The sequence below is a fragment of the Pristiophorus japonicus genome, chromosome 14, assembly GCF_044704955.1.
Source record: "Pristiophorus japonicus isolate sPriJap1 chromosome 14, sPriJap1.hap1, whole genome shotgun sequence".
In the NCBI taxonomy this organism is placed as follows: domain Eukaryota; kingdom Metazoa; phylum Chordata; class Chondrichthyes; family Pristiophoridae; genus Pristiophorus; species Pristiophorus japonicus.
In genome coordinates this window covers 32,463,096-32,489,589 of record NC_091990.1, presented here as the reverse complement: position 1 = coordinate 32,489,589, position 26,494 = coordinate 32,463,096, and the positions used below count along the sequence as shown (strand labels likewise).

Below are 26,494 nucleotides of genomic sequence, written 5' to 3'. Positions count from 1 at the left end.
GGTACAATCCTAAAGGGATGCATGAACAGAGAGACATGGGAGTATGTGTGCATAAATCATTGAAGGTGGCAGGGCAGGTTGAGAAAGCAGTTAAAAAGGCTTACGGGATCCTGGGCTTCATAAATAGAGGTATAGAGTATAAAAATGTGGAAATTATGAAGAACCTGTATAAAACACCGGTTCGGCACCAACTGGAGTATTGTGTCCAATTCTGGGTACCGCACTTTAGCAAGGATGTGAAGGCACTAGAGAGGTGCAGTAAAGATTTACAAGAATGATTCTAGGGATGAGGGACTTCAGTTTTGTGGATAGACTGGAGAAGCTGGGGTTGTTCTCCTTGGAGCAAAGAAGATTGAGAGGAGATTTGATAGAGGTACTCAAAATCATGAGGGGTCTGAACAGGGTAGATAGAGAGAAACTGTTCCCATTGGCAGAAGATTCAAGAACCAGAGGACACGGATTTAAGGTGATTGGCAAAAGAACCAAAGGCGATGTAAGAAAAAACCTTTTTATGCAGCAAGTGGTTAAGATCTGGAATGCACTGCCTAAAAGGGTGGTGGAGGCAGACTCAATTTTATCTTTCAAAAGGGAGTTGGACAAGTATCTAAAGGAAAAAGATTTGCAGGGCTATGGGGAAAGGGCAGGGGAATGTGACTAGCTGAGAGTCGGCACGGGTTCGACGGGCTGAACGGCCTTCTTCCGTGTTATGACCTTTCTCTGATTCTATGATTCTATGATGCCAGGACTGGAGAATTTTAACTATGAGGAAAGATTAGATAGGCTGTGGTTGTTTTCTTTGGATCAGAGGAAGCTAAGGGGAGACTTGATTGAGGTGTATAAAATTATGAGGGGCCCAGATAGTGGATAGGAAGCACCTATTTCCCCCAGCAGAGGGCTCAATAACCAGGGGGCATAGATTTAAAGTAATTGGTAGAAGGATTAGAGTGGAGTTGAGGAGAACTTTTTTCACCCAGAGGGTGGTGACAATCTGGAACTCACTGCCTGAAATGGTGATAGAGGCAGAAACCCTCATCGCATTTAAAAAGTACTTGGATATGCACTTGAAGTGCCATAACCTACAGGGCAACGGACCAAGAGCTGCAAAGTGGGATTAGGCTGGACAGCTCTTTCAGCCGGCACAGACACTATGAGCTGAATGCTCCCCTTCTGTGCCGTAAATGTCGATGATTATATGACCATGCAGAGATATGATTGACACCTCCGGACAACTGTTGTAAAGTTAAAAATGTCCAATTGAAGCCTTGGCTTTTGAGAAAAGCTAAGGTTTGAAGGAAGAAAGGTTACTGAAAGCATTCATAGACAATTTAATGGGTAATATTTGTCATGTTAAAGGAAGAACTGCATTTATATAGTACCTTTCACATCCTCAGCACATCCCAAAGCACTTCTAAGTCATTGAAGTACTTTGATGTGCAGCCAATTTGCACACATTGTAGCTCTTTTGATAGTTCAGTAGATGGTGCAGTGTGATAATGAGCCATATAAAGGTCCTAGGTTGTGCTCCCTGATCTGGATGGAGTTGGCTGATCTTGGCTGGGGTAACAGTGGAGATGATACAAATTGCTGGTGGGGTGTTGGGAAGTTGGCCAAGGTCCTTGTTCCTGACAGCTAAATTGTGGACACTGGATGAGAACAGGATCAAGTTCAGATGTGATGCTCTGTGCATTCTAATAGTGTACCAATGGTCAGAAATGAAGAAGTGCACTTGACAGAGATACCAGAAGGTAATTGGCACCTATGGGATTGCACTCCAGAATAATGACTTGGAGGGGGTAAGTGTAACATAGACAACAGTTCTTAATGGGATAGCACAGCTCCTTTGTCAGAAACTATGGGGTGGAATTTTAACCTCCACGATGAGCAGGAGAGGATCAGGGTGGGGGTTAAATTGGCAAATTTGCTAAATCCAACCCCAACCAGCCACAAATGTGCCTGCTTCCGCTTTAACCGCGGTGGGTTTTTGGGGTATCCGAGTAACCCGCTCTGGAGCGCTGTGTCCGTGGTTGTAATTTGGGATAGAGTTTCCACTTTGGCCATATTATGCATGAAGAAAGAGTCTGGCTGGATACTGTGAGCTCAAAGTAAAGTGTGACCTTAGTTTTTAATTGCAGGTCTCCAGAGTGCCTCTCCAATCTGTGAGGCCTCCTTAAGTACCTGTGCTTCCAAGGGATTATGGGATCCCTTGGGACTCCAGGGGATGAGCCCTCTGGTAGCTGTACAGAGTATATACAAGTTTACATATATAACAACACCGCCCGCCCCCCCCCCCCCCAAGTGAATTCAGCGCAATTTGCGGCCGTTTTGAAAAGTTTTTTCCCCTCAAGTTTCTGCTCAAACTCATTTGTATATCGGTGAATGCAAAATCTGCCACGAACTAACGAGATTGGGCAGCATTTTAAAAGGTTTTAAAAAAAAATTTGCTTTAAAAACATATTTCTTAATATATTTGCATAGTACCTTGGTAAAGTTTGAGTAATACAGCTGGAAATGGGTTTATCACAAAAAATAAGCATTTTTAATCACAATGTCAATCCCCAACCTGTGAGTAACCCTAAAATGGGGGAGGCGGGACCTGCACAAGCCGGACGGTTTGCACCTCAACAGAGCCAGGACCAATATCCTCGCGGGCGGGTGGGTGGGGGGGGCTGGGGGGGAGGTGTGGTTGCTAGTGCTGTTGAGGAGGGTTTAAACTAGCTTGGCAGGGGGCTGGGAACCTGAGAATAGATTCAGTAGGGAGGGAAGTAAAGCTGGAATTAGAAAGCAAAAATGAAGAAAGTGAGTTTGAAGGACAGAGGAAACAAGCAAGGAAAAAGGGTAAAAAAGAAACAAATTTAAAAGCTCTTTGTCTAAATGCACATAGCATTCGTAACAAAATAGATGAGTTGATGGCACAAATAGATACAAATGGGTATGATTTGATAGCCATTACAGAGACGTGGTTGAAAGGTGACCAGGACTGGGAACTAAATATTCAGGGGTATTTGACAATTCGGAAGGACACTCAGAAAGGAAAAAGAGGTGGGGTAGCACTGTTAATAAAGGATGGGATCAGTGCGTTCGTGAGAAACAATATTGGCTCAAAGGATCAAGAGGTTGAATCAGTTTGGTGAAGATAAGGAATAATAATGGGAAAAAGTCGCTAGTGGACATAGTCTATAGGCCCCCTAACAATAGCTACACGGTTGGACGGAGTATAAATCAAGAAATAATGATGGCTTGTAAAAAAGGAACGGCTATAATCATGGGTGACTTTAACCTTCATATTGATTGGACAAAGCAAATTGGCCTGGGTAGCCTTGAGGAGGAGCTCATAGAATGTATCCAGGATAGTTTCCTTGAACAATATGTTGCGGAACCAACCAGGGAGCAGGCTATCTTAGATCTAGTACTGTGTAATGAGGCAGAATTAATAAATGATCTTATAGTAAAAGATCCTCTACGAATGAGTGTCCATAATATGGTTGAATTTCAAATTCAGTTGGAGGGAGAGAAAGTTGGTTCTCAAACCAGTGTCCTAAGCTTAAATAAAGGGGACTACAAAGGTATGAGGGCAGAGATGGCTAAAGTAGATTGGGAAAATAGACTCAAGTATGGGACAGTTGAAGAGTAGTGGCAGACATTTAAGTAGGTATTTCATAACTCACAACAAAATTATATCCCAATGAGAAGGAAAGACTGGAAGAGAAGGGATAACCATCTGTGGCGAACTAAGGAATTAAGGGAGGGTATCAAATTGAAATCAAAGGCATACAATGTGGCCAAGACTAGTGGGAGGACACAAGATTGGGAAATTTTTAAATGCCAGCAGAGAACGACTAAAAAAATGATTGAGAGGAAAGATAGATTATGAAAGTAAACTAGCATGAAATATAAAAACAGATAGTAAGAGTTTCTACAGGCACATAAAAAGGAAGAGTGACTAAAATAAATGTTGGTCCTTTGGAGGATGAGACTGAGGAATTAATAATGGAGAACAGGGAAATGGCAGAGACGTTGAACAAATATTTTGTATCGGTCTTCACGATAGAAGACACTAAAAACATCCCAATAGTGGATAATCAAGGGGCTTTAGGGAGGGAGGAACTTAATACAATCATTATCACAAATGAAGTAGTACTAGGTAAAATAAAGAGACTAAAGGCAGACAAGTCCCTTGGACCTGATGCCTTACATCCTAGGGTCTTAAGTCAAGTGGCTGCAGAGATAGTGGATGGATTGGTTGTAATCTACCAAAATTCCCTGGATTCTGGGGTGGTTTTAGCAGATTGGAAAACCGTAAATGTAACGCCCCTATTTAAAAAAGGAGGCAACTATAGATCGGTTAGCTTAACATTTGTCATTGGGGAAAATGCTGGAGTCCATTGTTAAGGAGGCAGTAGCAGGACATTAGTAAAAGCAAGATTCAATCAAGCAGAGTCAATATGGTTTTATGAAAGGGAAATCATGTTTGACAAATTTGCTGGAGTTCTTTGAGGATGTAACGAGCAGGGTGGATAAGGGGGAACCAGTGGATGTGGTGTATTTGGATTTCCAGAAGGCATTCGATAAGGCGCCACATAAAAGGTTACTGCACAAGATAAAAGCTCACAGGGTTGGGGGTAATATATTAGCATGGATATAGGATTAACTAACAGTAAACCGAGAGTTGGGATAAGTGGGTCATTTGCCGGTTGGCAAACAGTGACTAGTGGGGTGCCGCAGGCATCAGTGCTGGGTCCTCAACTTTTTACAATCTATATTAATGACTTGGATGAAAGGACAGAATGTAATGTAGCCAAGTTTGCTGATGATACAAAGATGGTTGGGAAAGCAAATTGTGAGGACACACAAAATCTGCAAAGGGATATAGACAGGCTAAGTGAGTGGGCAACAATTTGGCAGATGGAGTATAATGTGGGAAAATGTGAGGTTATCCACTTTTGCACAAATAATAGAAAAGCAAATTATAATTTAAATGGAGAAAAAGTGCAACGTTGTGCAGTAGAGAGAGACCTGGGGGTCCTTGTGCTTGAAACACAGTTAGTATGCAGGTACACCAAGTAATCAGGAAGGCAAATGGAATGTTGGCCTTTATAAAAACAGAGAAGTCCTGCTCCAACTGTACAGGGTATTGGTGAGACCACATCTGGAGTACTGCGTACAGTTTTGGTCTCCGTATTTAAGGAAGGATATACTTGCATTGGAGGCTGTTCAGAGAAGGTTCACTTGGTTGATTCCAGAGATGAGGGGGTTGACTTATGAAGATAGGTTGGGCCTATACACATTGGAGTTCAGAAAATTGAGAGGTGATCTTACTGAAACTTATAAGATAATGAGGGGGCTCGACAAGATGAATGCAGAGAGGATAGTTCCACTCATAGGGGAAACTAAAACTAGGGAACATAGTCTTAGAATAAGGGGCCACCCATTTAAAACTGAGATGACAAGAAATTTCTTCTCTCAGAGGGTTGTAAATCTGTGGAATTCTCTGCCCCAGAGAGCTGTGGAGGCTGGGTCATTGAATATATTTAAGGCAGAGAGACAGATTATTGAGCGATAAGGGAGTGAAAGGTTATGGGGAGTGGGCAGGAAAGTGGAGCCAAGGTGATCGGATCAGCCATGGTCTTATTGAATGGCAGAGCAGGCTCGAGAGGCCAAATGGCCTACTCCAGCTCCTATTTCTTATTTTCTAGTTAGATTGGAGTACAGTAGTCAGTTCCTTAGTAAAAAAAAAAGGAATTAATTAAACGCATTTCAAAACGTATCTGTTGGTGTCTTTGCGACCAAAAGATCCAGCTGCACTTTTGGAGCCCCGGTGAAGACCAGCAAACGCGCGCGATTGGCGGCAACTCCCAACGGTGATAATCCTGGGGGCGGGGCTTGCTCCAAGCACGGTAAAACTCGCGCAACCGCGCGTGGCGGCGCTCAACGCAATTTGCGCTTAAAATTCCGCACTCTTTCCGCTCCCGTTACACCTATTTCAGCTGATCTGTACCGGAAAAAAAACCCCAGCACAAATCGAACGGGAGCACCAAACTAATATGTTAACGAGGCGCCGTCCCTCATGTTTTTTTGCCGGCCGTTTGAATGTAATGCCGGCCGGTTTTTCCCAGAACTCGGGGGAAACCTGGCGGCAAAAGGGAGGTAGGAGCAGCTGAATCCCGCAGGTAAATGATTTTTTTTTAGAGCACTGCTTGTGGGCCAGCAGGAGCCAGAGTGTATTTTTCACCTCACCGCCCGCCCCCCAGCCCGTCAAGCCGACCCGGTCTCCCCAACTGCCAGCGACCAGCCCCAACCGTCCCCCGGCCGCGGCCTTCTTTCTGCCGCTGGCTTTCCCGCCCAGCAGCCGGACAGCCTCTCAACCTGGCCAGCTGCCGAGTGGGAAACGCGACGTTTTTTTTTTAAATTTGGCAGGCTCTTCGCGTCCCCACACCGGTGCCTCCCCGTAAATATCGAGACCTTATGAACCCAAGTTGGATAAAGGGAGGTTTCAAAGCCTGATGTCAGGAGCCTGATAGCTGAACGGCCTGATTAAAATGCAGAGGCACCTGCTTCTCATTAATGTAATAAAATATGATGAGGTGCTTGCAATTTTTAAAAACATTAATTGCAAGAGCTATTTCTTTGCTCCCCAAGCCACTATGATTATTCATGCAGTTGTGTTTAGATGTCATTGATCACGGATAAGATACAAGTACTTGTAACTGAGAATTTGCAAATCCGATAATTAATGCCAAAGAGATATTTGGTACAGTAGCTTATTAACAGAATAGATCTAATTGGCTACATTAGAGGGTACCCATGAGATTACTTAAATCTCATCTTTTAAAACTGAAGGGTTCTTTTCAACCTGTGTAACTATTCATTGAAAGGTTTGGCTTCAGTTTCTCTTGTCTAGGCTCTCCTTGCTTTGAATATAAATAATTCACCACTGAAAAGATCCTTTCATGCACATCGAGGATATCACCCATGTGATAGCTCTGTAAATGAGACTTGAGTTAGATGATAAGTGTCATTAACTAACTTTAATTTTTATTAGTTTTTTTTTGGTGATGCAAGTGTCACTGTTTTATGTCTGAAAATATCCATTTCTCTAGGTGATGGAGGATGCATTTGGGTCAGTGGAGTAATTTGATAAATGTCTTTACAAGTCTGACAATTCACAGGCATCAAAGTTACAAGTAGGTTATAGTCACTTCTCAAGTGCAATTTACATAAAATTACATAGAATCTATAGCACAGAAACAGGTCATTCGGTATAACTGGTCTATGCTTGTTTTATACTCTGCACGAGCCTCCTCCCACTTTATTCAATCTTCCCTGCCTCCATATCCCGCTATTCCCTTCCCCCTCATTTATGCATCAAGCTTCTCCTTAAATGTATCAATGCTATCTGCTTTAACCACTCCATGTGGTAGTGAGTTCTGCGTTCTTATCACTCGGCTGGAAATTCACCAACCTTGTGCCTGTTTTTTCGGTGATATTTGCTGTTTTTGGCGATAAATGACAATCCACTAGTTTCGCAGAAGTCTTGTACCAGCAGTTTTGAAATACCACTGAAAAGCGAACCACCGGCGTGCAAGACGGGAAATACCGCTATTGCCGTAGTTTGGACTTTCGGCGCACCGGTGTTCTGGGCGGAAAAAGCGCCTGAGAAAAACCTGCGTTGCAGCCCCAAAAACAGCAGTAGATATGAAGATCTGCAAAAAAGGTAAATTAAAGTTTTAATTTTTAATTCTTTTTCAGCAATTCACTAATTAAAGGCCCAATTTTGGCCATGACTTGCTCCAATTTTTTTGGAGTAAGTTGGTTTTTCTGGCAAGTTTTAAAAAAACTCAATTTTCCCCAATAAACTTGCTTCAGAGTAACTCAGTTAGGTACGATTTTTTTTTTGTTGAGTTTTTTTTTCAAAAGGAGGCGTTCCCAGCCACTTACACCAGTTTTGGCCATTTATGCCATTTTGACCAGCTAAAACTTACTCCAAATCGACTTAGGTCAGCATATGTGGCCAGCTCTGAAAAACGTTGTGGGCAGTTAAGAATTCGGCGCAGGTTAGTACATTTAAAGCACCACCGTTCCAAGCTTCACACCAATAATTCTGATCTATCTTTCTTGGGTCCAAAGTGGATAATCTTTTTAGCGCGCAAAGTCGGCACATTTAGGGTAAATGCGCCGAAAAAAGGGGTTGGGGAAAATTGGGCCCTGAATGTTTTGTGATTTTTTTTTGTGTGTTTTCGGACCTCCTAAGGACTCTCCCATAGTGATAATTGGCCTCGGACTAAAGTTGGTGAGGTCCGCGGTTTCCGCCGCGAATCTTCGTGCAACGACAATTTTTACCGCTGGCCGCATTTTGTGAAAAAATTAGGGCTTTAAAAAATGCCGATGTGATTCGTGGTATTTTTGGCGATAAATGCCGAAAAAAGACCGCTATGGCCAAAAAACAAATTTCTAGCCCTAGGTGTAAAGAATTTTTATTGCAAGTTTTGCAACATTGTAGGAAATACTTTAGAATTAAAAATGGATTGTTCAAATTAATCCATAGGCTGGTTGTTTTAGTTTTCCTACTGGAGAATTTGGCTAATGGATCTGGAAAAGCCTACGGTTATTTTGTTACTCAAATAGGCATTGTTCAAATTGCATCCCATAGTGAAAGTATCTAAAAACAATGGCAGATGCTGTAGATGGGAGTCAAGCAGCTGCCTTCCTTTAACTTTGGGGTAAGCTATAATTACTTTGAACCAAGATGCATGCCAGTTTCTGGAGATGGTTCCACTCCTGATGATAATCACAGTGCCGAAACTATTAAAAAACAGCTGTTGAAAAACAAGCCCTTTGCATTGGCCAATTTGCAGAATTTGATTAGCTGAGTGGATAGAAATTGTTTCCAGGCAATAGATTCTCGCCTTCAGCCATATCCTTATATTAGAGCTCGGGTGTGGATGACCTCAGTCATGTGTTTAGGGCATAATGGTGCAGTGGCAAGCTTAAATGTAATGAACTTCATGTAACTAGCAACAGAAGTTAAGTTGAGCTGCATGTGAGCCCCTGTGGAGATGTGCTATTACGATAAATTGTCATATGTTCTGACAAAAGAGCATCTTTACCTGAGACCAGGTTCAAAGAATGTGAGCAAAAAGGTAAGATCCAGCATATCTTCTGCCCAGGTAACCGTTTCATCACTAGCATGTGGTTAGGAAGCAGAAGGACACACGATACACATTGACAAAGGGGAAACACTGGGATAAAATACATTGAACACAGCAACATAAGAATTAATAAAAGTTGTACTGACTGCTGCGAGAATGTGTCCCGACAGGTCTTTTAGGATTGTTGGGGAAAAGTGATGCATTCAAGTGTGATGATGGACAGCTGGGCTCAATAGGGAACATTTATTTTGCATGGAGATTGATTACCTCTGGGAAAGACTGTTGTGCTTTGGCAGGAAAAGGTTCTCAATGAATGGTTTGACAGTCGGATCCTGTCTGATGAATGTAACCATCTGAGTTAATCTAGCGGGCAATTTTCTCTCATAACCAGCCTTTTCTTCGTCAGCTTCTTATTTTTTTTCTTCCTCTGCCTGCACCAGCATTAAACCCCTTTGTATAGCAATGTTAGAGATCCAACAGCTGACATTCATTGTGCAGGCCTCGATTGCAGACTCTACACTGCAGAGATCCCCCAACCAGTCCAAACAACGCGATCGCAACGTCCGGGTGACGAGGGTTTGTTTTACTAGGACCCCGGCAGAAGTGTTACACCACTCCCGGGTCGTTGGCCATGGGTACTATACTGTCCTGATGGGCTAAAGCTGCAGGGCACATGGTTGGTTTCCCAAAAGCCATCTCTCGAGTCTTGCCTGAAACACCAAAAGGCCAGCATCATTGACTGCCACGGGATGAATAAATCATGGGAGTTTCCAGCCAAATGTGCATTCATGTGTGTATTATATTCTTGTGGTCATAGGCAATTAAAAAAATTAATTCACGGGATGTGTACATCGCTGTCAAGACCAGCATTTATAGCCCATCTCTAATTGTCCTTGAGAAATTGGTGGTGAGATGCCATTTCAGAGGGCAATTAATAGTAATCCACATTGCTGTGCATCTGGAGTTACATATAGGGCAGACTGGGTAAGGAATTCAGATTTCCCATTAGTGAAACAGATGGTGTTTCAATCCGGTAGTTTCATGCCCACCATTTTTTCCAGATTTATTTAATTAAATATCAATTCCCCAGCTGCCATGGGGGGATTTGAACTCGCATCTCCAGATCATTAGACCCAATCTCTGGACTACTAGACCAGTAACATAACCACTATGCTACCGTACCTCGATACATGTAAAATGATGGAAAAATAATCATGTCTGTTCAGGAGTTTCACTGGGGATAGAGCCACACATGTGCAGTCAATGATGCCTACCTCCTTGTGTGAATCCTTGCCACACAGTAGAAGTGGAGGGCCTTTACTTCCTGTTAACTGCTTGCCACAGGAAATGTAAACAATGTATCAGTCACCTCCTTGATACAATGCCCAGCTGAACACAGGAAAGGATGTTTCCAGTGGGGTTCCGCAGGGCTCAGTGCTAGGTCCCTTGCTTTTTGTGGTATACATTAATGATCTAGACGTGAATATAGGGGTATGATTTAAGAAGTTTGGAGATGATACAAAAATAGGCTGTGTGGTTGATAATAAGAAAGCTGCGGACTTCAGGAAGATATTAATTAGCTGGTCAGGTGGGCGGAACAATGGCAATGGAATTTAATCCAGAGAAGTGTGAGGTAACGCATTTGGGGAGGGCTAACAAGGAAAGGGAAGACACATTAAATGGTAGGACATTGAGAAGTATAGAGGAACAAAGGGACCTGGGAGTGCATGTCCACAGATCCCTGAAGGTAGCAGGCCAGGTGAATAAGGTGGTTAAGAAGACATATGGGATGCTTGCCTTTATTAGCCGAGGCATAGAATATAAGAGCAGGTGGGTTATGTTTGAGCTATATACATGTGTGGTGGCTGATGTGCAACGGATACCACACATTTAAAAAAAAAAAACTTGCGCACAGGCATTTTCCACCCCCTCAACTGAAGTTCAGGACTGGAACATCGGGTCCTTCATTGAAACATCTGTGAACTCGTGGAAGCAAGTCATCCTTGTTCGAGGGACCGCCTATGATGATGATAAAACACTGGTTAGGCTACAGCTGGAGTACAGCGTGCAGTTCTGGTCAACGCATGATTGCACTGGAGAGGGTACAGAGGAGATTTACGAGGATGTTGCCAGGAATGGAGAACCTTAGCTATGAGGACAAATTGGATAGGCTGGGCTTGTTTTCCTTAGAACCGAGGAGGCTGAGGTGTATAAAATTATGAGGGGCCTAGATATAGTGGATAGAAAGGGCCTATTTCCCTTAGCAGAGGGATCAATAACCAGGAGGCATAAATTTACAGTAATTGGTAGAAGGTTTAGAGGGGATTTGAGGGGAAATTTCTTCATGCAGAGGGTTGTGCGGGTCTGGAACTCACTGCCTGAAAGGGTGGTAGAGGCAGAAACCCTCACACATTTAAAAAGTACTTGGATGTACACTTGACGTGTCGTGATCTGCAGGGTTGCGGACCTAGAGCTGGAAAGTGGGATTGGGCTGGATAGACTCTTGTTGGCTGGCGCGGACATAATGGGCCGAAATGGCATCCTTTCTTGCTATAACCTACTATGATTTTATGAACTCTGATGGAAGTTCCCACATTTAATTGCAAGGAGCCTATTGCATAAAAATACCTGCAGCCTTGAGAGCCACTGACCGAGTCATCCTTGTGTTGGAACTGGTCTTCAAGTCTGTGCAGAGCTCAGTGGTGGCTTCCTTCAGAAATCTAACTTGGCACTGACTATTTTCTCCAGACAGTTGCAAATAAGACATCCTGACCCAGTACACGAGTCTCAGCGTAAGAATGTGTTTGAATGGACCGTCTAAAGTGCAATGTCACCTGTCTGGCATGCATCCATTGATCCTCTTTTGTAGAACCTTAAAATAAAGAGAGATGGCCATAGCTGAACGTGCAAGAGCTCTTGAATAGCTACAGTTGTACATGAGTCACTGAGTACAGCTTTAAGTAGCTATCAGGAAGACCCCAGTCATTTTCAATAAATTCCTTTTCAAAACATTGCAGAAACAATGTACCTTTAAGAATAAGGACCCAACAGAAAAAAACAGACCTTCCTTGTCGCACCTGTTTAATACTAGTTGCTCTGAACCTCCGGACCGTATTATGGGAAGGACTCCTCATTTCTATAATACTGTACCTTTAATGAGCCTTGCACACAGATTGTGCACAGGTTACAAGCACTGAACATACTTCCCTACTGCATTGCGGCACATTATACCCATTATTCGTGGACTAAGCTTCAAGTCTCCACATCCAATATTATAAGTCTCCTGTGCCTGAATGACTGGCGCTTCAGGCACACCGTATCGCATTATTGATCTCCTGTGAAACAGGAATGCATTTTAAAAGATAAAAAGATCTACTGAGGCTCAAAGGTTAAAGAGCAGGAGCTTTACTAATTCCAGCAAGAATGCTGTTTAACCCATTCAGCTCCATTATTGCACCTGTGCCACTGTATACAGACGATACCTGAACAAGACTGAATTGCTTCATCTCTGGACCTTGAATGGTCCCTGATGAGCAGTCACAAGTCTCAACATCAGTCTAATCAGTCCTGGTCATAGCAACAGATGCCTAGCAGACTCTGAGGGGGTAAAAACTGCCAGGTGTTCAAGAGTACTATTTTGTGATAATTGTAGACAATTAGATTGTTGTCAGATATCCTAACAAAGTGGGAACTATTATGGAAATGGTTCCTAAAGAAAAAATTCCCAAAGAAATTATATGAATTGCTACTCTTAAGACATGGGGCTGGATCCGCTTTAATTCACCCCGGCAGCGGCAGGATCTCTGCTGGCTGACCAGACCTTGTCATGACCCCAGCAAAATTTCTTGAGTTTAGGGTCATTATCCATGTACAGTGGGATTCCCACCAGCAAGCAGGAAAATCCAGACGCATCTGTAATGAGATCACCGGTACAGTGACCGGTGTGAGCTCATCATAGGCAGTCCCTCGAAACGAGGATGACTTGCTTCCACGGCAAAAAAAAAGGATGAGTTCACAGGTTTTTCGAATGCAGAAGCTGAACTACGTCCTCAAGGGTGGAAGATGCCTGTGCTTGGATTTTTTTAACGTGTGGTGGCCGTTGCACACCAGCCACCACACGGGCTTGACAGAGCTAGGTCTTGGTCTAAAGGCAAGGATTACCCAAAAAACTGGAAACCTGCTCTGCTGCATGGACCTAGTGCGCATACATTTCGCAGTGTGGGCTGGCCCGTGCTGCCCCTGGCCCCGAACTCGCGCCTCTCTTGAGCCCCGATCACATCCCTCCACAATCTCTTGCCGTTCCTTCGCCCCGACCTCGCCGCTCCTGCTGTATTTGCCCACCGACCTGGACCTTGCTGACGTCACTCTTCGCTGCCGTTGCTCTCCTGCACCAGCCCGCGTACCTTGTAGTGGTACACCTCCATGCTGCCTGTGGTCGCTGCTCCTTTTATGGCCCCAACCTGCCACTGATGGTTTCTCGCAGGTCGGGGCCTCCATGCTGCCCATGGCCGCTGCTCGCCACTCCTTTTATGGTCCCGACCTGCCGCTGATGGTTTCTGTGATTACAGGGCACTAAAGTCTGCAGCACATCATTCACTGAAGGCCTCGGTTGAGAGTGAGGCCTTCATCAGGTAAGGGACCAGGCCAAAGTTGAGGGAGAGGAGGCCACTATTGAGCCCTCCCTCCATTAGAAGATTTTGGGGCCTTTCTGCTTTGACTCCAGGGACCTTCATCTGGCAGACCCGGGGAGCTGTGATGGACAGGCCGGGAATGGGCTGCGAACATGCATGCGCCAGGTGGGGAAGGGGCAGCCACTGGCGGGATAGAGGAGAAAAGTCTAGGTTATAAATCTGAAATTTTGTGGTGATAGAGGGAGCTCCTGCTACAAAATGAGGTTAGCAACCATGCTTCTAATACTGTCTTTTTAAATCATGTAGACTGCTATGGTCTGCTGCAACCATCAACATCCCATGCCCCTCGCACACTGTCTGCAAATTGGTTTCCAACTCTGGTTGGGTGTATTCCTGGAGGTTTCATCACTTGACCTCTCGCCTATAACCACCCTGCCCCCAAACTCCTGCCACTGTTCCATCCTCCAGGTGCACTGGCTTCCCACACCAAATTGGAAAAGGAACAGACTCCTTGTTACCCAATTGGATTAATCTTGACTTTTAGGGTTTAAAAAGTCTTTCACAATTTCCAATATTTTTAGAACGAATGAATGAAAGTGTTCAAAGAAAATGAAAAAAGTACAACTTTGTTGAATGCCCCTCTGATTTTCCTCTGGGATTGCTGGCAGCAGTATCCTGAAGACTAAGCAATTCATGGAGACTCCAGGATAATCCTGGAGGGTGGCAACCCTAACCAGATCAAAAACACACTTTTGGATTTGACATCTAAGTGCGGCGGGGTCAGTTTCTTGGATGACTTCCAGTGTATAAACCGCATTAGATCGATTGACATCTTTTAATTTAAAAAAAAAAGCTGAAATTGAGCAAAATGAAAAGGCAATTAAGTTGCAACAAGTAGACAACTGCAGTCACCAACTCAATCTACTGGGATGATGGATTTAACCTGTCTTCTAATGTCAGAGTTAATTTTTCTTCAGCAATCAGTCTAAACCCTTTAAGCAGAATGCCTAATTAAACTCCTGTTGAGATTGACGCAAATATGTTGGTAATAATTCTGTTATATAGATGTACAGCAATTTCCATATATATTACAATCTGGAGCTACTGTGATGGTAGCACATGCTTAATCTTTTATGTTGACATATGAGTAATTTACTGTGCATTGCAGATTTTTCTGGTATGATTATTTCGACAGAATCTTCACATTCATTTCCAGAGATGTGACTGACATTTAGTGAGCATGCTAGACAGAGTAAATTAATTAATTTCTTGTGCCTAGACACGAACAATGTTCTATCTATTTGTGAGGGTAAATGAAGAATGTTACGGAGACAATGCCTTTCTCAATGTGTAATGCAAATCATTTTTAAAGGGGTATTCTTAATCTCCCGGATTCTTTGATTCAGAACGGTCTAAGCTTTTTGTCTTTATGCTACTTCAGAGCTTTCTGCCTCTGTAGGAGAGTTGAAGGCTAGCCCATGCAATCTCAGGTGCTTAGATATCTTGGTAAAAGGGTCATTGTTAATCCTGTGCCCTAATATCCCCATTCACAATTTCCATTAGGGTGTAAATTTCTGATCATGGGAGAGTTGTTGAGGCTAGTTCGTTGGATATATTCGAGAGAGTTAGATGTGGTCCTTGCAGCTAAAGGGATCAAGGGGTATGGAGAGAAAGCAGGAAAGGGGTACTGAGGTGAATGATCAGCCATGATCTTACTGAATGGTGGTGCAGGCTCGAAAGGCCGAATGGCCTACTCCTGCACCTATTTTCTGTGTTTCTGTGACACAGATCTTGTGTATGGAAACTGCATTTTGCTGCGCACATGAATAATGTAAATCATAAGGGAATAACGTAAGGGAGCCTGAATTGTAACAGCCACATCAAGCATTCCCAGTTTTTTTCAAGTCTCTGGCACATTTTTCTCTTTTTTTCCTCATTGCATTCCCTTTTTTGCATTGTTGCAGCTCTTCCCTTGCCTATTCTCTCCATACCAAATCTGTATGAGTTGTAGGATTCATCTCATCCATTTAAAATTCAAATAGCCATTTAGATTTTTTTTAAGTGATGGCAAATGTGAACAAAGTAACAAAGTGTTTCTGACATGTATAGAACAAGTAAGCCACTCACTTCAGTGTTTTCAGAGGGAGATTTGTGGTGTTTTTGTGCTATAGATGTGTGTCCTCTGGGACTGCTGTCAGTGATTGTCCTCCAGAAATCTAAATTGCAACTGTGTGCCAGCTGAAAGGTCAGCACCCATTATTCTCAATCTTTGTCCATCTGCTGGATCTGTAAACTGTACAAAGGTCACTCAGGTTTTTAATAACTACCAACATCAGGAATGTGCAGAGCAGGGTAACCAGAATGCTTTGCCAATATTAGCTGACTTTAACTTAAAATATTGAAGGATAACTGCAGTCAGACGGGTGGTCTTATTGCCCTGTAGTCATGTGTAGTCATAGTGCGGTTGCTCCAAAGGTAGCATCATTAATTCCAAAGTGAACCTTGGTGAAATCAGACTTTACCTCTTTTTCCCCCTAAAAAAAATTATTCTTCTTCTTATTATTATTTATTATTTATTTATTTATTTATTTATTTATTCTGCTTGCACTGAATGCTGTTCAAAGTTATCCCACAGCACATTCTCTTCTAGAAGCAATTCTGTGCCAAAGTAGACAGGGCAAAACCAAACTCCTGCGGATGCTGGAAGTCTGAACACAGATCACACAGGGGTTGATGGAATTCAAGCACCCGCTTGCTACTAACTATATCCTATGAAAGACAAATACATTTTGTGCAACTACAAGGGTGCCAGGAGCTTGGAGTGACTTATGCATTTTCGTTCTCGGAAAAGGACATACAAGCAGGAACATTGGCCGGAATATTGCCAGCGCTCAGCAGATGGATGGGTGGTGGGTCGCTGTGGGGAAGGCAATTAAAATCATTAATTGCTTGTTTACAACCAGTTATCAATGTTTTTTCCCAGCTTTTTGGATTTGACAGATCGCCTACTGGTTTCCCGCTGTGCTTAGACCTCGTTTGTTAAGATGAGGCAGGAGGTCATTGATCATTGAATCAGCTGGTGAATTGACAGCTTCAAATGTCAAGTCAAAGCTCCCAGCTAACTGAGACATGTTCCCTTAACCACTAGCTTCTCTAAACTGCATTTCCATTACAGATTCAGGATGCTGCAAGTATTCCATCCAGTCTGACTTCATTAACTCTCCCACCATTGACAGATCACTTTGGTCATCTCTACTTCACCTGCCACCTGTTCCATCAGCATAGGTGCCCTTGAAACTTTCTCACCTTGGTCCTCAGAATCCGACCATGATCAGCACCAGGCACACCAGCAGCACCAACAACACCACTAACCTACTCTGCAATCAACTGATGCTCCACAGGACACAGAGCATCAGCACCTGGCCACATTGCTGACCGGGAGGCCAGGGATGGTGTCAGCATAGCCAGATTGACTTAGTTGATGCTGTACACCCTGGCTGCCACATGATACACCAGGTTGGCACCACCCCACACCAACACCATAAAGCATCCCGACAATGCCCAAGCCATTCCCTTCACACATCACCATTGTGGGGGTACCGTTACATCTCACCATTCACTGCAACTCACCAAAGGTGCACGCAAATATGCCCAAAAATAGAAAGTGTTAAAAATAAAGATCTCACATGCTTGACAGCAAATGGACAGAAACTTTACATGAACATTGCATAATACACCCAAGTGTTTACCCTTATGTGTTAGTTGGTATGATTGCACTAGGATGAGTGTGAGGGGTAGCTAGTGAGATGGGGATGTGATAATGTAGATAGAGAGGGATGGGTGGAGGTGTGAGTAAGGATGTGCAGTGGTAGGGTAGGGTAGGGAAGGCAGAGTGATGTGGATGTGATGAGCGGCACAGCAGGATGAGTGTGACTTTGTACTGCCTTTCGTGATCTACTAAGATTATTGAAATGTATGCCAGCCTGCACCCAGGTCTTCCTGACCACATTCCTGCTTGTGCCCTCCTCTGCAATGTGCAAGCAGGCTGTGCTGATCTCCTGGGGAGGTCTCTTCTGTCCATAGGAAGGGAAGAGGACCTCCCTGCGTGCTGTGACTCCCTCCATAAGCATATGGAGGGAGTCATGGGACAGCCTGGGTGCAGCCCTGCACTTCTGTGCGGTGTTTGCAGCACCTCAACGCACAAATGTCAAAATAAAGTTGGACATGGTCCCTTTTAAGGAAACTGGCTGATGGTGCGTCATCAAATGACGTCACATACCCGCTTTCTCGAATTGGCTGGGAAACGTCGTGGGCGGGCTTAACAAGCCCAATCAAGGTAAATTCATTTCAGAGGCCGGGATGGAGCCAGCAGCAGGATTGGGACCCGCCACCAACATTGACCACCACGGATCCGCCCAGGTTTGTAAAATCGCGGCCGTTATCTTTGAGTCTGACTTAACAGGACTTCAGACTGTCGAAAATTTAAGGCAAATTAAATCATAACTGCAACATGTAGCATCACTGGTATTGATTGGAAATACATGGGTGAAATGTGATAGGAACATTTTCTCTCCCGTGGCATTGCTCATGTACTTGTATGGATTGGGCTCTAATCTCTCCTTGCTGCTGCTGGTGGATAGTGCGTTGAAGGTTCTGACTGGTTAAATAGATTACAATAATATGCCAGAAATTATTTTAACAATATAGATAGACATTGAGATCTGACCTACACAAGGCTCCTTATTGTTTCTTTCCAGCAATCTTAACATTGGTCCTGACTCCACACAGTTCAGCTTCAGCAACAATTTGCATTTGTAGCTCACTCCTCCAGAAAAAAATTCAGAATGTGGAAAGATAGATATATGAAGGAAAAGAAGGTTGTTGAGATGAACTGCACACGACAGGTAGTGTAGGAGAGAGAATACCAGAGTCCATAATATCGAAGACAGCATAGGTAGAGGAAATAATTTTAAATGAAGATCGGCAAGGCCTTATATGAACATAAGGTTCAGAAAGTATGATTATGTGCATTGGTGGCCGTGTTTATGTGCAGGGTGAGGTCCAGGGAGGCAAAGGGGGCAGAAGCTGATGGAGACGATGCAAGGTGAGTTCAGATGAATGTTGAAATAATTGAGAATGAGTTGCTTAGTATAATTGAGTGATATTTCAGAGCAGAGGTTGGTAGGGTAGAGGCCAAGGTCCTTGGTGGGGTAGGGGGTCATTAAACGAGGATTTTGAGGGAGAGGTGGGAAAAGTGCAAAGCAACTGGACATGGAGAAAGTGCTGAAGGACTATGGAGATAGGTCAAGGTGAGAAGTAACCCTACATGATAATCTGGGATGGGATGTGATGGAGCAGAACAGGATGGCTTCATTGAAGAAGAAAGTCACTGTTCACCAGTCGGTTTGGTCAGACCCAGAATGAGGACTTGAATGAGAAGGACTTTGTTTCTGAAAAAACAGACATTTTTCAGGGCCATATACTATTTCTGGTATCATCCTTGTAAATCTTTTCTACATCCTCTCCAGATAGTAAACCTTATTCCACAATTTCTCCACGTTTTTACAGGACAGACTAAGTATATATGTGGTGTGTGTGTGTGTGTGTGTATGTATGTATAATTTCAAAATAAATATACAAAAATCTTCGCTCTTCCCATATTCTAAGGAACTGCCATTTCAAACAAAACCAGGATACCATTCAGTTATTTAGGGAAGTTATGCTAAATCTGTATTAAACCTTGGTTAGACCACACTTCGAGTACTGCGTACAGTTCTGGTCGGCATATTATAAAAAGAATATAGAAGCACTGAAAGGGTGCGGAGAAGATTTACAAGGATGATGGTAGAAATGCAAGGGTATACACATGAGAAAAGGATGAACAGACTGGGTCGCATTTCTCCTGAGGGGTGACCTAAAAGGTCTTTAAAATTATGAAAGGTTTTATGTAGTTCGGGACCTAGAATGCCAGTTCCTTCATTGAAACACCTGTGAACTCATCCCTTTTTGGTGTGGAAGTGGGTCATCCTCGATACGAGTGACTGCCTAATACTAATACTATATAGAGAATGTTTCCACTTGTGGGTAAGAACATAACTAGAGGACATCAATATAAGATAGTCACCAAGAAATCCAATAGGGAATTCAGAAGAAAATTATTTACCCAAAGAGTGGTGAGAATGTGGAGCTCGCTACCACAGAGTGGTTGAAGCAAATAGTATAGATACACTAAGGGGAGGCTAGACAAGCATTTGAAGGAGAAGAGAATAGAGGGTTATGCTGATAGATTTAGATGAGAAAACATAGGAAATAGGTGCAGGAGTAGGCCATTCAGCACTTTGAGCCTGCACCACCATTCAATAAGATCATGGCTGATCATTCACCTCAGTACCCCTATCCTGCTTTCTCTCCATAATCCTTGATCCCTTTAGCCGTCAGGGCCATATCTAACTCCCTCTTCAATATATCTAACGAACTGGCATCAACAACACTGCGGTAGAGAATTCCAAAGGTTAACAACTCTGAGTGAAGAAGTTTCTCCTCATCCCGGTCCTAAATGGCTTATCCCTTATCCATAGACGGTGACCCCGGTTCTAGACTTCCCCAATATCAGGAACATTCTTCCTACATCTGACCTGTCCAGTGCCGTCAAAATGTTATATGTTTCTATGAGATCCCCTCTCACTCTTCTAAACTCCAGTGAATACAGGCCCAGTCGATCCAGTCTCTCCTCATACGTCAGTCCCATCATTCCGGGAATCAGTCTGGTGAACCTTCGCTGCACTCCTTCAATAGCAAGAATGTCCTTTCTCAGATTAGGAGACCAAAACTGAACACAATATTCCAGGTGAGGCCTCACCAAGGCCCTGTACAACTGCATTAAGACCTCCCTGTTCCTATACTCAAATCCCCTAGCTATGAAGGCCAACATGCCATTTGTCTTCACCGCCTGCTGTACCTGCATGCCAACTTTCAATGACTGATGTACCATGACACCCAGGTATCATTGCACCTCCCCTTTACCTAATCTGCCACCATTCAGATAATATTCTGCCTTATGTTTTTGCCACCAAAGTGGATAACACATTTATCCACATTATACTGCATCTGCCATGCGTTTGCCCACTCACCTAACCTGTCCAAGTCACCCTGCAGCCTCTTGGCATCCTCCTCACAGTTCACACCGCCACCCAGCTTAGTGTCGTCTGCAAATTTGGAGATATTACATTCAATTCCTTCATTTAAATCATTGATGTATATTGTAAATAGCTGGGGTCCCAGCACTGAGCCCTGTGGCACCCCACTAGCCACTGCCTGCCATTCTGAGAAGGACCTGTTTATCCCTACTCTCTGCTTCATGTCTGCCAAACAGTTCTCTATGCACATCAATACATTGCCCCCAACAACATGCGCTTTAATTTTGCACACCAATCTCTTGTGTGGGACCTTGTCAAAAGCCTTTTGAAAGTCCAAATACACCACATCCACTGGTTCTCCCTTGTCCACTCTACTAGTTACATCCTCAAAACATTCTAGAAGATTTGTCAAGCATGATTTTCCTTTCATAAATTCATGCTGACTTGGACTGATCCTGTCCCTGCTTTCCAAATGTGCTGCTATTTCATCTTTAATAATTGATTCCAATACTTTCCCCATGACTGATGTCAGGCTAACCGGTCTATAATTCCGTTTTCTCTCGCTCCTTTTATAAAAAGTGATGTTACATTAGCTACCCTCCAGTCCATAGGAACTGATCCAGAATCGATAGACTGTTGGAAAATGATCACCAATGCATCCACTATTTCTAGGGCCACTTCCTTAAGTACTCTGGGATGCAGACTATAGGGCCCTGGTGATTTATTGGCCTTCAGTCCCATCAATTTTCTTAACAATTTCCTGACCAATAAGGATTTTCTTCAGTTCCTCCTTCTCGCTAGACCCTCGATCCCCTAATATTTCCAGAAGGTTATATGTGTCTTCCTTTGTGAAGACAGAACCAAAGTATTTGTTCAATTGGTCTGCCATTTCTTTGTTCCCCATTATAAATTCAACTGATTCTGACTGCAAGGGACCTACATTATTTGTCTTCACTAATCTTTTTCTCTTCACATATCTATAGAGGTTTTTGCAGTCAGTTTTTATGTTCCCTGCAAGCTTAGTGTCATACTCTATTTTTCCCCTCCTAATTAAACCCTTTGTCCTCCTCTGCTGAATTCTAAATTTCTCCCAGTCCCAATTTGCTGTTTTTTCTGGCCAATTTATATGCCTCTTCCTTGGATTTAACACTATCCTTAATTTCCCTTGTTAGCCACGGTTGAGCCACCTTCCCCATTTTGTTTTTACTCCAGACAGAGATGTACAATTGTTGAAGTTCATCCATGTGATCTTTAAATGTTTGCCATTGCCTATCCACCGTCAACCCTTTAAGTATCATTTTCCAGTCTATTCTAGCCAATTCACGTCTCATACCATCCAAGTTACCTTTCCTTAAGTTCAGGACCCTAGTCTCTGAATTAACTGTGTCACTCTCCATCTTAATAAAGAATTCTACCATATTATGGTCACTCTTCCCCAAGGGACCTCGCACAACAAGATTGCTAATTAGTCCTTTCTCATTACACATCACCCAGTCTAGGATGGCCAGCCCTCTAGTTGATTCCTCGACATATTGGTCTAGAAAACCATCCCCAATATACTCCCAAGAAATCCTCCTCCACCGTATTGCTACCAGTTTGGTTAGCCCAATCTATATGGAGATTAAAGTTGCCCATGATAACTGCTGTACCTTTATTGCACGCATCCCTAATTTCTTGTTTGATGCTGTCCCCAACCTCACTACTACTATTTGGTGGTCTGTACACAACTCCCACTAGCGTTTTCTGCCCTTTGGTATTCCGCAGCTCTACCCATACAGATGCCACATCATCCAAGCTAATGTCCTTCCTTACTATTACGTTAATTTCGTCTTTAACCAGCAACGCCACCCCACCTCCTTTTCCTTTCTGTCTATCCTTCCTAAATGTTGAAATACCCCTGGATGTTAAGTTCCCAGCCTTGGTCACCCTGGATTCATGTCTCCGTAATCCCAATTATATCATATTCGTTAATAGCTGCCTGCGCAGCTAATTCGTCCACCTTATTACGAATACTCCTCGCATTGAGGCACAGAGCCTTCAGGCTTGTCTTTTTAACACACTTTGTTCCTTTAGAATTTTGCTGTAATGTGGCCCTTTCTATTTTTGCCTTGGGTTTCTCCGCTCTCCACTTTTACTTCTTTCTATCTTTTGCTTCTGCCCCCATTTTACTTTCCTCTGTCTCCCTGCATAGGTTCCCATCCCCCTGCCATATTAGTTTAACCCCTCCCCAACAGCAAACACTCCCCCTTGGACATTGATTCTGGTTCTGGTCCTGCCTAGGTGCAGACCATCTGGTTGGTACTGGTCCCAGCTCCCCAGAACCGGTTCCAATGTCCCAGGAATTTTAATCTGTCCCTCCTGCACCACTCCTCAAGCCACATATTTATCTTTGCTATCCTGCCATTCCTACTCTGAACAGCACATGGCACTGGTAGCAATCCTTAGATTACTACCTTTGAGATAAACAGGCAGAGGCTTGAGTGGAGCATAAACGCCGGCATGGACTGCTTGGGCCGAATGGCTTGCTTTCTGCACCATATATCCTATGTAATAGAAACATAGAAAATAGGAGCAGTAGTAGGCCATTCGAGCCTGCACCACCATTCAATATGATCATGGCTGATCCTCTATCTCAACACCATATTCCCACTTTTTCCCCATACCCCTTGATGCCTTTTGTGTCTAGAAATCTAGCTCCTATCTCTTAAATATATTCAGTGACTTGGCCTCCACTGCCTTCTGTGGTAGAGAATTCCACAGGTTCATGAACCTCTGAATGAAAAAAATTCTCATCTCGGTCCTAAATTTCCTACCCTGTATCCTGAGACTGTGACTCCTTGTTCTAGACTTCCCAACCAGGGGAAACATCCTCCCTGCATCCAGTCTGTCCAACCCTGGCAGAATTTTATACATTCCAATGAGATCCCCTCATTCTTCTAAACTCTAGTGAATACTTATGTGCTACCAAAAATATAAATCAAATTCCATTGAGGTGAACAATTCATTTCCTGTCAGTTCATCCGATCTAAATGCATCATCATCATTTTATTCACACTTCCAGTGAACACATCTACTTGTGTTGAGGGTTCTAATAGTCCTGACAAGTCTCACCTGTAACTGTTGCAAACAATCACAGCTTGTAACTTATTTACAGATTCACACCAAACTTTACAGTGCACTGTTCCCGATCAAAAAGGGAATGCAATATTTGTTGAAATATAACCTATAGATGAGAGCAACAGGGTGTTTCAATTCAGGATCTTTTGCTGATGTATAACCTACCTGAGAGAGCAGCGGGGTGTTAAGTTTTCATGCAGGGACTATTTGACAGTCATAGTAATCCGGTGAGACATCCAGTTCCCCTCGGATGGACGCTGTGCCTCACGGAGAGTTAGTGTAGAATTGGCAGAAGGTTGGCAGCCATGTCAATACAGCAGCATATACCCAAGGACCTGGCTACAATGGTGAAATAAATTAATTAATTTTGCTTTACCGGGTGTGCATAGGAAGGAACTGCACTGATTGCTTCCACTCTGCAGGGTATGGCGATTGTCCACCTCCTCCTGATCTGTCACTTCCTTGGAATCGTCCCATGTTTGCCGATTAGGCAGCAGGGAGTTCCTTGCTGTACCATCTTTCTGCTTATCTTCATACTCTGAAAAGGTACTTCCCTTAGCAACTCCCATCTATTATAAAAGCTTGACGCTTGTTCCGGTCATCATACAGACATGGTAATAGCAGAAAGCCCTTTTACCAATTATCATTATTTATCTCCTTATACTTTTCACGCAGGAGAAAACTTCCCGAAACAAGAGATTGTTTTCACACCAGGACAGGCACCCAGAAACTCCAGATTCTCGCCATTACAAGGGAATGGAAGCTGGAGGCCTGCTCCCAGGTGAGTGGACAACGTGTCCATCTTGTTTTTCAAGGCTTACCCCTTCATTCACTGCCAGATTCACTACAACCAAGTTCGCTAATGAACATGCAAACTTTGTCTTGTCCTTTGCTGAAAATGATCAAAATTAATTATTGCAATTGAAGCAATATCCATACCCTTATGTCTCGTCTCTTCATCCCTAGGTCAGACAGGTGACTTTGGCTTGGGGTTCAGGGAGAATGATGAGGAAAGCCCTCCTTAAGATGCACCATCACTTAATCTTCCCCTTCTAAGCACCGGCCTGGGAATATGCACCCTGCAAAATTGAGCTTTTGACGGGAATACACTACGGGATCCATAAAGTTAAACGAGCAGGTGGTGGTGGCAAACGAGGAAAAGGAATGAGCTGACTGGCGGTACAACTCGCACTCCGTCTCTAAATAAGAGAAGGATGCTAACTTCAAGGGCCCATATTTAAAAAGGTGAATGTTTTTGACTAAGCGATTGCTGGAGGCATTGGACTGTCTTATAAGAACATAAGAATTAGGAACAGGAGTAGGCCATCTAGCCCCTCGAGCCTGCTCCGCCATTCAATAAGATCATGGCTTATCGTGGAGCTTTCACTGCACTTTGGCTAGCGCGAAGGATTCGACACCCACGTGTATGGAGTTCTAATCCATGGAATCAAAACTGCAGTCCACTATGGAGCATGGCGTCATGCCATGGTCATCGGCGACAGAGCCCTCATGAATGAACCTATGACACCAATAATAATTTCTCACAGATGCTTATACCAAAGCCATGTAGTCCCCAAGCTGTACTATCTCCTCTGTCTGAGACAGATTGTATCGAAAGATATTTCAGCTCCCTTTGAGTCTATGCTCCCACAGATCAGTACATGTGTAATTGGCAGTAGGATTGTTGAGAGCTTTGCTACTGGTTATTGTTTGTTATGATGTGCATGTTTTTTAATTTATAATATCTTTCATCTGAGAGAGATGAAAATTTTACTTCACGAAATTTTTTTTTGTGTTATGTTCCTAGTAGTTGGGAGATTAATTGTTATTCTTTTGTCTTTGAAATTTCCCAAACTGCTCTTCATTGGCAGAATTAATTAAATGGTTTTGAATGCCTCATTCTTGTAAAACTATCTGTAGCTGATTAGCAATATGTAACCTACACTGATCTAATTAGGAAAGAAAATCCACTCATTAAAATCATTCAACTAGCACCAGGAATATTGAGAAATAATGGCCTGGATTTTGCAGTGGTCATGACAGCGAAACTGTCAGCTTTCGCCATCATTACCCCTCTGAAACTGACCGCAACTTCAGGATTCAGTGCAAGTACCGATAAAGCAAAAATTCTGAAGTTGCAGTCAGTCATTCGCTGCTCCCATAGTCGGCAATCCATGATAGCAGTAAAACTGATGAAAACGTCCCCTTTTTTGTACTAATTGCGGAGTTAACCACCCCATAAAAAGTTAAGTTTTGTTGAAATAGGTCTATCTGGGGTTTTAATGGCATATTGACTGCTGAACAACTGTTCTGGCCCTGAAAAACTAATTTTATACTTGTGGAATGTCAAATGTCTCCATTATGATAAACATTGCTAGATTTTTTTTTTAAATCGAAATTTTAAAATTTATTTTTGATATTTCAGCTTCTACATTAACCCCATGTGTCTGTCCCAATCTTTATT

The 26,494-nt window shown here is 43.2% G+C and overlaps 1 long non-coding RNA gene across 4 annotated transcripts; it reads left to right on the top strand.

Annotated features, from left to right (window-relative positions):
• Positions 1–5,820: 5,820 nt before the first annotated feature.
• On the top strand, positions 5,821–26,479 carry LOC139279343 (uncharacterized). Of its 4 annotated transcripts, XR_011596448.1 has the most exons (4): positions 5,906–6,167; positions 7,098–7,181; positions 24,706–24,811; positions 24,997–26,479. It is a non-coding gene; the product is annotated as an uncharacterized lncRNA (long non-coding RNA). The 4 variants fall into 4 exon arrangements; XR_011596449.1 differs by lacking the exons at positions 5,906–6,167; positions 7,098–7,181 and adding an exon at positions 5,821–5,894; XR_011596447.1 differs by lacking the exon at positions 7,098–7,181.
• The last annotated feature ends 15 nt before the right edge of the window (positions 26,480–26,494 follow it).